At 49.2% G+C, this 9336-nt stretch overlaps 1 long non-coding RNA gene across 2 annotated transcripts in view; it reads left to right on the forward strand.

Moving 5' to 3' along the window:
* The first annotated feature begins 191 nt into the window (after positions 1-191).
* LOC109439938 (TBC1 domain family member 22B) overlaps positions 192-9336 on the forward strand; it is a 323763-nt gene continuing 314618 nt past the window's right edge. Inside the window, exons 1-5 of one of the 2 annotated variants that reach the window (XR_012496588.1) lie at positions 192-559; positions 1101-1171; positions 2536-2664; positions 3975-4040; positions 7450-9321. This is a non-coding gene — a long non-coding RNA (TBC1 domain family member 22B). Of the gene's footprint in view, positions 560-1100; positions 1172-2535; positions 2665-3974; positions 4041-7449; positions 9322-9336 lie in introns of those variants that run through there. The other variant, XR_012496589.1, reaches the window with a different exon arrangement.

The raw sequence follows: 9336 nt of genomic DNA on the forward strand, positions 1-9336 counted from the left end.
AACACAGCCTTAGACTGGGTGGTCCCCAAACTCACTGTTAGGTACCAAGAAAATGTCCAGCTTGGGGTACAAAGAAAACATCTGATTGCCCTCGGGAGTCGCCAAAACAATTCTCAAAGTTGCTGCGGCATCGGAGTCTCTGCTAGCACACAAGGTGCGTGGTATTTGTGGTAAAAATGCAGCCTGGCCTCTGGCAGACAGTGGAGCAGAGCTGATTGTCCCTCCCTGGCTGCCCCTCAGCTGGGCGCCTTCAGGCAACGCGCAGCCTGTCAGCCACTGCTCTGATGGGGGACCCCAATCCTGAACAGGCCGCTGTGAGGTTTCTCAGATTCCGTGCTCTTCACACAGTCGCTGCTCTTTCTCTTTCAAATGATCTCAGGTGACACGTGCCTGAGGAACGCACTCCACAAACAGCAGTCACTCCCTCTCCGACCCATCATCCCCCTGGTGGCCCGGATCTCAGACCAGAACGCCTCTGGGGCGCCCCCGATGACTGTCCGGGAGAAAACCCGCCTAGAAAAATTCCGTCAGCTTCTCTCCAGCCACAACACCGACTTAGGTGAGTCCCGGGAGCCTGGGCGAGACAGGACCTCTTGGTGACTGGGATTCTCAGAGACCTGGAAGCTACTGCTCTTTATTCTTCCTTCTTTTACTTTTCCAGCATCTCCTGATCTGGTGCCACTGCAGTGACATGCAGGTATTCAGTCAGACGTATGTTACTAGGATTTAGGGGCCCAATGAGGTGGTACTGGACTCTGGGCCTGTAGACCATAGTGCAGCTACGCTGGTGTTGGTCTCCCCACCTCAGGCGATTGGTATGGAAATCCACACCCACTGGCCTTTCTCTTCCCCTCCAACTCTGATCTCGGAGCTGACTGGGTCTCTGCGGCCGAGTCGTGTCCTTGGCCCCTTGCTGCTCAGGGTGTTGTTTGGGGCTTTTCCCGGTGCTTGTCAGTAGCTGGTGGTGGCGGTTGTGGTCATGGTGACGGTGGCCATCGTCTGACTTGAATGGCGGGAGGCATGAGGAAGTGATGGCTGAGGTTTGTTTTAGGGCATTTGTAGGAAGAGCTAAATCCAACGACGCTGTTATCTGTTTGCAGATGACCTGAGGAAGTGCAGCTGGCCTGGGGTTCCCAGGGAGGTCCGACCTGTGACCTGGAGGCTCCTGTCGGTGAGTTCCGCCCTCTGTGTAGGAAAGCGTGAGCTCACACCACCATTCTTCGCTGATGAGGGCAGTCTGGGCCCGTCAGTCTCACTGCAGAGTCTCTGTGGTCCTACTGGGTGTGACAGAACTGGGGGACCATCCTGCTTCTGTGTGTAAACACACACATCCTTGAGAGTTTATTCCCACACGTGTAGAAGGGCACAAGTTTGTTCCTGTCGTCACACTCTCACTTTCTCACCCCCGAGGAGAAAGAATCTAGGGAGGCCGGGGGATCCCACCCTCGTTTGGGAAGCTCCCACGGTCCCAGTGTTTCACTGCTTTCTCGGTAGGAATAACCGAAGTGATTGAAACACACTTTGCAGCTGTGAGGAGGTAATAAATTGGCCTCCCTCGGAAGCTGCTCTAGTCCCATTTCACTAAAGTACAGTGCGCCAGGCCAGCCACTGCGATAGGGACGCCTGGATTTCCTAAGCCTGTGACATTCATCGCTCACCTAGTAAGGATTTATCGAGGGCCTGCTGTTTGCTAGGCACGGTGCCAGGTGCTGGGAGGGTAGGAGAATGAAGAAACTGAGTCCCTGCCCTCTAGGCACCGCCGTGCAATGGCGCAGAGCTGCCTGCGAGAGGAGGGGTCTCTCCTGATGGCTCCCACCGTCCATCTGGCAACCACATAATCGTTGCCTCTGCCACTTCTAATGAGTGTGAATGCTATTAAGAGCCGATTTGATGAGAACGGAACAGGCGATGTCAGCAGTGAGAGTGGGATCTAGACCCGGGACAAGAATGAAAGTTGGTCTGGAGCTTTGGCTGGGGGTGGGTGGGGGTGGGGCTGCTGCCAGTTCTGTGTCGGCGTCACAGCTGCTGTGTCACAGGTTCCATTCGGCTTCCTAAGCTGGTCATTCTGAATGTTACCGTGTAAAGAATGGGGAAGCGGCCCAAACTTGCACAGCACATCACTGAGATGTGCCGCAGAGATGCCCTGTCCACGCAATTCTCTTAAGTACTGCTTTGCGCACACACAGCCCTCAGAGGTCCTGATGTGGGGCCAGTTCTCTCCGACTGACCTGCATTCACTGCTCGACTGCGCCAACTCCGGGAGCTCTGACGCCACCAGCGCTACCTGCCCGAGGGCGGTGCAGGGCGGCGAGTGTAAAGAGCCCGGGAAGCGGGGTCACTGCCCACAGGTGGAGCTTGTTGTGAGGAGCCGGCAGACACTGTGTGGCCCAAACCAGAGCGGGACTGACCCTTGTCCTGCTGGCAGCTTTCCTTCTGTTCCTTTGATAGTTTCCCAGTCACTGCTCAGGCTAAAATGAAAACTGAGGGTCCTCCAGCCAGTGTGTGTCCCCGTCTGACCTGCAGTCCTGTCTGCAGGGCTATCTCCCCGCCAACACCGAGAGGAGGGCGCTGACGCTGCAGCGGAAGCGGGAGGAGTATTTCGGCTTCATCGAGCAGTATTATGACTCTCGGAATGAGGAGCATCACCAGGACACGTACAGACAGGTACCGTCATCCCTGCTGCCTTTTCCTTCCTCGTCCTGACCTCCAGGGGCCCTGGGAGTGCTGTCGGGGGACAGGTGGGTTTTCCAAGTCTCAGGCTGTGGTGTGCTGCTGTGGGGCTGCATTTATTCCTGGGGGTGTGCGGAGTAGGTGTGGGGGGGTCTGGAAAAAAATTTATACCCAAACCAGTTCCCGTCTGTCTAATGAGTCGTTCTGATTTTAGCCCTTTTTAAATAGATATTTTTCCACTGGTCAGTGGCCGTGCTTCTCAAACATAATGTGCATGCAAATCACCTAGGATTTTGATAAAATCCCCCCTGGCAAACCCTAATCAGTAGGTCTGGAGTGAGCCCTTCCCTTCCCATGAGCCCCTGGGTGAGGCCAGAGCTGCTGTTTCACAGACGTCACTACGAGCAGAGAGGGTGATGGGAGACGAGGAGAGATGAGATCCCTCAGGAGTGGTGCAGACCCGACTGGGACATCCGTGTGTCCTTCTAGCAGTGGCAGTGCCTGTTCAGCACCCATGTCTGTCTGTCTATCTTCTGGAGCTGTAGTCAGCAGCAGACTTGGCAGGGAGTGTCCCGTGATTGCCCGTAGTGGTCCCCACAGCCTGAAGAAACGTGGAGGGGGCAGAGAGGAGTCTGGAGGCTGCAGAAGAGGGGACAAGACGCGGATCAGCTGTCTACAACGGCCCTGAGAACGGAAGTAGCCCCTGCCGCTGCTAGCATCGTTTCTAGGGTTGTTAGACGGGGCAGTGGGAATCCCAAGGCCAACACCAATGTAGTGACCTCTTTGGTAACAGGAGTCAGAACTTCCGGTGCCAGTTACTGGAGCTCAGCTCCCCTCGGGTTTTCCTCAGTTCTTACACGTCATGACTTCATGGGCAGGTTCTCTGGTTCCCTATCCTGGCACGTTTTTGCAGCTGTCAGAGCTCTTTCACTTCTTGCAAACTTGATGAGTAAGATTCAGAAAGAGGGGTACATATTTTGATCACTACACCTGTTAAATGTATCGACTCAGAGTGAAACAGACATCAGAGCAATAGGGAAAAACAGGAGATTCTCTTAGGTTGTGAAGCGTATTGCTTTTTGAGAGAAGTGGTTTTGGAAGGGTTCAGTAAGCTATTGCTGTCATGGAAACGTATTCCAGATGGGCAGGTAGGTTTAACTAGCTTTTTCTCGTATGTCAGTTCTTTTCCAAGATAAATTGTGCTCTCACTCTCACTCCCTTGATTCCTAGTTCTTATTAAGAAAATAACTTCTCAAAAGAACAAACTGGCATTTGTGTTTTTGCACATGGCTTCTCTTTTTCAGATTCACATTGACATTCCAAGGACGAATCCTCTCATTCCATTGTTCCAGCAACCGCTTGTACAGGAGGTGAGGGAAGCACCTAATGTTCTCGGCTCTTCTCCCGTCCTACCTCTGAGGCACCTGTTCTGTGTGGACGTGTGCTAGCACCCTCCGTCCACCACGGGCAGGTTCACGGCTCACAGTGATAGTACCCGATACAGAGTTTGGTCCCTTCGGAGCACTTTCTGGTGCATTCTCATTTGATCTGCTAACAAACCTGAGGGCATAGTAGGGACCTGCCCAGAGTTTTGAGGCATCTTGTGACAGAATGAAGACTAGGACCCACATCTTAGAATTCCTGGTGCTGTGTTTGCTCTACTTTATCAAGTTGAGATAATAATTTTTTTTCTACTTGGTAAATATACATAACATGAAATTTTAAATTGTGACCATTTTTAAGTGTACAGTTCACTGCTATTACATACACGCCCCTTGTTGTACAACCATCACCACCATCCATCCCTAGACCTTTTTATCTTCCCAAACTGAAACTCTGTACCCATTAAACAATAACTCTCCATTCCCCAGTAATCACCATTCTACTTTCTATCACTATGAGTTAATTATTCTCAATACCTCAAATAAGTAGGATCATACAGTATTTGTCCTTTTGTGTCTGGCTTATGTCACTGAGCATAATATCTTCAAGGTTCATCCGTGTTGTAGCATGTGTCAGAATTTCCTTTTTAAGACTGAATAATATTTCATGTGTATATAACACGTATTGTTGACCCATTCACCTATCAATGGACAGTTGGGTTGCGTCCACCTTTGGGTATTGTGAATACTGCTGCTATAAACGTGGGCACCAAATCTCTGTTTGAGTCCCTGTTTTAAATTCTTTTGGGTATAACCCAGAAGTTGAATTAGTAATGATACTTTGAGATCTAACAAGTTAGCAAAGCACATGGAAGGTCTCAGTGGGACTATTGCCTTTTGCCCGAGCAGTAACTATAATCTCCTTGAGATGAGGTGTTGCCTTTGCAGCTTCACAGTAGCTCGGATGCTGGGTTTAAGTGCTCTTTGAATTTCCCTTTCAGGTATCCTCATAATAGAGAGGGATGGGGGTAAAAATAATTTTTATTAACTTTAGATTATATTCATAATTTGGTTTAATTATAGATGTTTCTACTGGTGGGATCCCCCATGACTTACCCATCGCGTAAAGAAGATTTTGAGGGTGACACCATTATTTTAGCTCTAAGAGTCCGCTCAAAGGAAGTTAAAAACCAATTCAGGATCCCTCTGTGTCTCTCATACACTTTCCTAGGGCTTAGCCCTGCTCGTTCCTCATTTCAACTTGGAGATGTTCAGATACTTTCACCTGTGCAAACTACCTCTAAAGTTGGAGACAGGGAAAGTAGTTTATTTAAAAGGCTTCTCCAGCTAGTGGAACCTGAATACAAAAAAGGAAAATCAAGACTTTCCAATTTTTCTAGAATCCCCTTTCCATCCAGCAGATGTGAAATGCCAACCAAGGAGCAGAGAACTCAGTAACCCTGAATATTAAGACTTGCTCTGCAAACCTGAAAGATACGTGAGCATTAACTATAGCAAGTCAGCATTACCCGCACTAGTAGAAGAGGTGTAGAAAATCCTTCGGGGTTGTCCTCTCCTCTCCTCTCTGCGAGGCAGGACTATCCAGGCTTCTCTGTAGTGACGATGCCATGTCTCCTCTGGTGCCAGGCCGGGTGCTGCCCAATTCCCGTCTCTTTGGCGTCATCCTCACTTGTACAGGGTGAGTGTGTCTGCGATGTGCCATCCTGACTAGGACGTATCGCAGGTCTCCTGGTTCTGAATGGCTGGTCCCCACCCCTTGGCCGTTGTTAATGCCAGTCAGCGAGGATTGTGTGTTCACAAGGGGTGATCGGGAGTGTGCAGTAGAAGCCCTGGCATGTCCTTCAGAAGGACTGACCTGGAGGAGCCTTTAACAGAGACATCCAGACAGACACGCGCCACAGGAGGTGTGAGGAGACAGGGGGGCGGGGCATCCTTGGGAACTTCCTGCACTTGGAGGGTGTAGCTTGAGCTCCACTTTCAAGGGCAGGAGGGGTCATTTAGCAGCAGAGAGGAAATGTGTCGGAGGGCCCCCATGGGAATGTTGGGTCTCACAAAAGTGAGGATGCCACAGCCTTCCCTCAGCCCCAGGGAGCACGTGGGCAGGTCTAGTGGAGGCAGAGAGGCCGCTCCTTCCGGGCAGGGCTTTGTTCTCACTGCCTGGAAGGGCAGGGGTGTTGGCAGTGGGAGTTTCTCAGCTCTGCCAGCTGGAAGGCAGACTCAACCCCAGCTGGGAAACAGCCTTTATTGTCTTTAGGTGCTCCGCTTCTCTCCTACACTAGGCAACCAACTCCAAAACCATACAACCATTTCTCTTTTACTGTTCTCCATGGGAGCGTTTTTCTCCCTCCACCTGACCTCCAGGAGGGCCTCTTCAGTCTGCCTGGAGCTGGCTGGTTAGGGCTCTGCAAAGCCATGTGCTGGGGAGGCCCTGTAATCTCCTGTCCTTGGAATATATTCGCCGTCACCTCTGCCACCCCTCTGGGTGGTTCACAGGGATGTGAGGCAGCCCAGGAGTTGTGGTCAGCAGGATAAAACCATGAAAGGAGGATTTTCAGGTTGAGAGAAGATCGGGGGAAAGTTCAGAGGGCCCGATGAAAGCAGAGGGGAGTGTAGCTGAATGGGCCAGGGCTAGACTTTGTAAATGGACCGTACAGAGCTATTCTCTCTCCCCCTTCTAAGCCTCTGGCCTCTGTGGCTAATACACTTCATTCCAGAGGCTTTGCTGTGGAGGCCCTGGCTGCTGTCTCTGTTCTCAGATTCGCAGCTGGAACTCTCCATGGGATTTGGTTTATGTGACTTCCTGTCCCCAGCAAATGTCCGGGTTGCATCCTGATATGTGAGGTGACTTCCTGCATTTATAGTCTGTCACTAGTTTCTAGTCAGGCTGAGTTAGAACTAAATCTAGATCTAGATCTCCTTCTGTCTCAGCAGGGAGAAAGGAGAGGATGGTAGAGAAGGCATTTCCTCTCTAAATCCTGTAATGACAGAAAGACATTTAGAAAAGGGGTCAGAACTTAGATATTCTGACATTTTTCTCCTGGAAATAGAGAAACAGTATCTACAAATGACATCCTGAATTAATAATATCCATTGCAAACCTTTTTCTAAGCCATTTGTGTCGCCATCCTTTTCCCAATTTTATATCCCAGTTACCAGATACTGAAAAGATAAATAAAGGGCAAGAAATATCTACCCCTGCTTAATAACGATTAGCATCTTAGAAACTATACTTGTATACTTCCTTTATCCATAGTATTTTTTAATGTTCCCTCAAAATTCTGTAGCCACCCTGAGATAAATTGTGAGCTAGGTAAATGGAGACAGGGAGCGTATCCCCACGGTTTAACAGTCATGTCTTTCTTTCTCATTTTCCCAGATCTTCGAAAGAATTCTATTTATTTGGGCCATCCGACACCCTGCCAGTGGGTATGTCCAGGGAATTAATGACCTGGTCACTCCGTTCTTTGTCGTCTTCCTCTCAGAATATGTGGGTAAGAAGCATGAGGACCAAGTTGAACAAGCTCTCGCTCTTATCTTCAGTCTGTTTTTCCCAAGAGTGCAGCCAGTAGGCGTTCGTGCTAAAAAGAGGACAGTGGCTGAAGCGTACGCAGCTAAACCTATGTTAACAGCGGTAACAGCCTGGAATTTCCCTCTCGAGGTGGTCACAGATCTCACCTGAAAAGACCTGCTTTGTCATAAGAACGACCACACTGATATATTGTGTTCTGCCATAAACAGATGGTTTGATGGCTTATTTGAGGTCATTTTAGGATTATTTTGAACTTGTCGGAAAGACAGGAATTTGAGATTGTATTAGGTTGGCGCAAAAGTAATTGCGGTATTTGCCATTTTTAATCTTTTAAACCACAGTTACTTTTGCATCAACCTAATACATCAGGCCTTGCCACTTCAGTTCACATGCTGCTTCTTAGGAGCGGGGTGTGGACTTATAAGGAGCAATGGATGTGGCCCCAGAATCCAGCTCACGTTGCAGGTAATGGAACGGACCGAGGAGACCTCCAGCACCTTGATTTCTCCCCTCCTCCCTCGGCTCTTACCCCACCGGGTTCTCGTCACTTTGGATGGAGCCATTAGATGTCACGGTGGCGGTAGATTTCCTTACAGCCCAGCCCCCTCCCCTGGCCGTGTCTAAATTAGGCCGTTAGAAGGACTTGAGGATCTCCCACTGCTTCTGGTTTCCTTAATCACTTGGCTTAGAGATTCACAGGCAAACCCATCTCTCATGGCCTGAGGCTTTGTTCTCTTAGTTAAAGGGACTCTCGTGTGGGAGTAAGAACACGGAAAGGGTCTTAGAAAACCATCCATCATTATAATCCCCTCATTTCTCAGATGGGTTATAAGATTCCCTGCCTTTTTACTAGTCGCAGAGCGAGGACTAGAACCCTTTTTTTTGGACCCTGGGGTGGTGGATTATTGTGGTTTGTGCAGGAAGCCATTGCAGGGGGCTGGGGGTACTGAGAAGTGGACTAGAGCACAGACCCTTGAAGGTGGAGGGCATGGGAAGTGTCTCACTTGGTTCATCTCATTCATGTTCTCTGATGGGGCTCAAAGGGGTGGTGTTTGGTCTTTCATGAGGCAGGTCTGAAATGTAAGGCAACCGAATGACGTTATCCCCTGTTCCCCTGAAGTAGCAGCAACCAGGGCCGCACTGGGAGTGAGGGTGGGAGGTCACTCTGCCAACTCTATCAGGTCATCCTAAGCAAAGGCTGGACTAGTGAAAATTTAGCTACTGAAAGCATATGAATGAAGCTTTCGCTAAAGGGCTTTTCATTTTCCCTTCACATTAATACGTCAGCTCTTGTTGGCAGCCTAATTCTGTGTGTTTAATTTCATTAAGAACAGTGCAGCTGATGTGTTGGGATTTTGAGGTAGCTTCTTGCAGTAGCACTTCTGTAAAATAGTGTTAAAGGATGAGCCTAGAAAGGTACTAATCCGTCCATTAATGTACATTTGAAGTCTAAACGCTGGTGTGACATCTTGGTAACACTATTATGCCAATTAGAAATAGTCCTCAGCAGCTGCAGTTCTAGTTGGACATTTAATTCTCTTGTTAGCTGCCATTGGTATTTTGTACCAAATTTGCTTTCCTTTTTTTTTTTTTAGTTTATTGGGGTGACAATTGTTAGTGAAATTACATAGATTTCAGGTGTACAAGTCTGTATTACATCATCTATAAATCCCACTATGTGTTCACCACCCAGAGTCAGTTCTCCTTCCATCACCATATATTTGATCCCCCTTA

This window comes from Rhinolophus sinicus, linkage group LG05, assembly GCF_036562045.2.
Source record: "Rhinolophus sinicus isolate RSC01 linkage group LG05, ASM3656204v1, whole genome shotgun sequence".
Classification (NCBI taxonomy): Eukaryota; Metazoa; Chordata; class Mammalia; order Chiroptera; family Rhinolophidae; genus Rhinolophus; species Rhinolophus sinicus.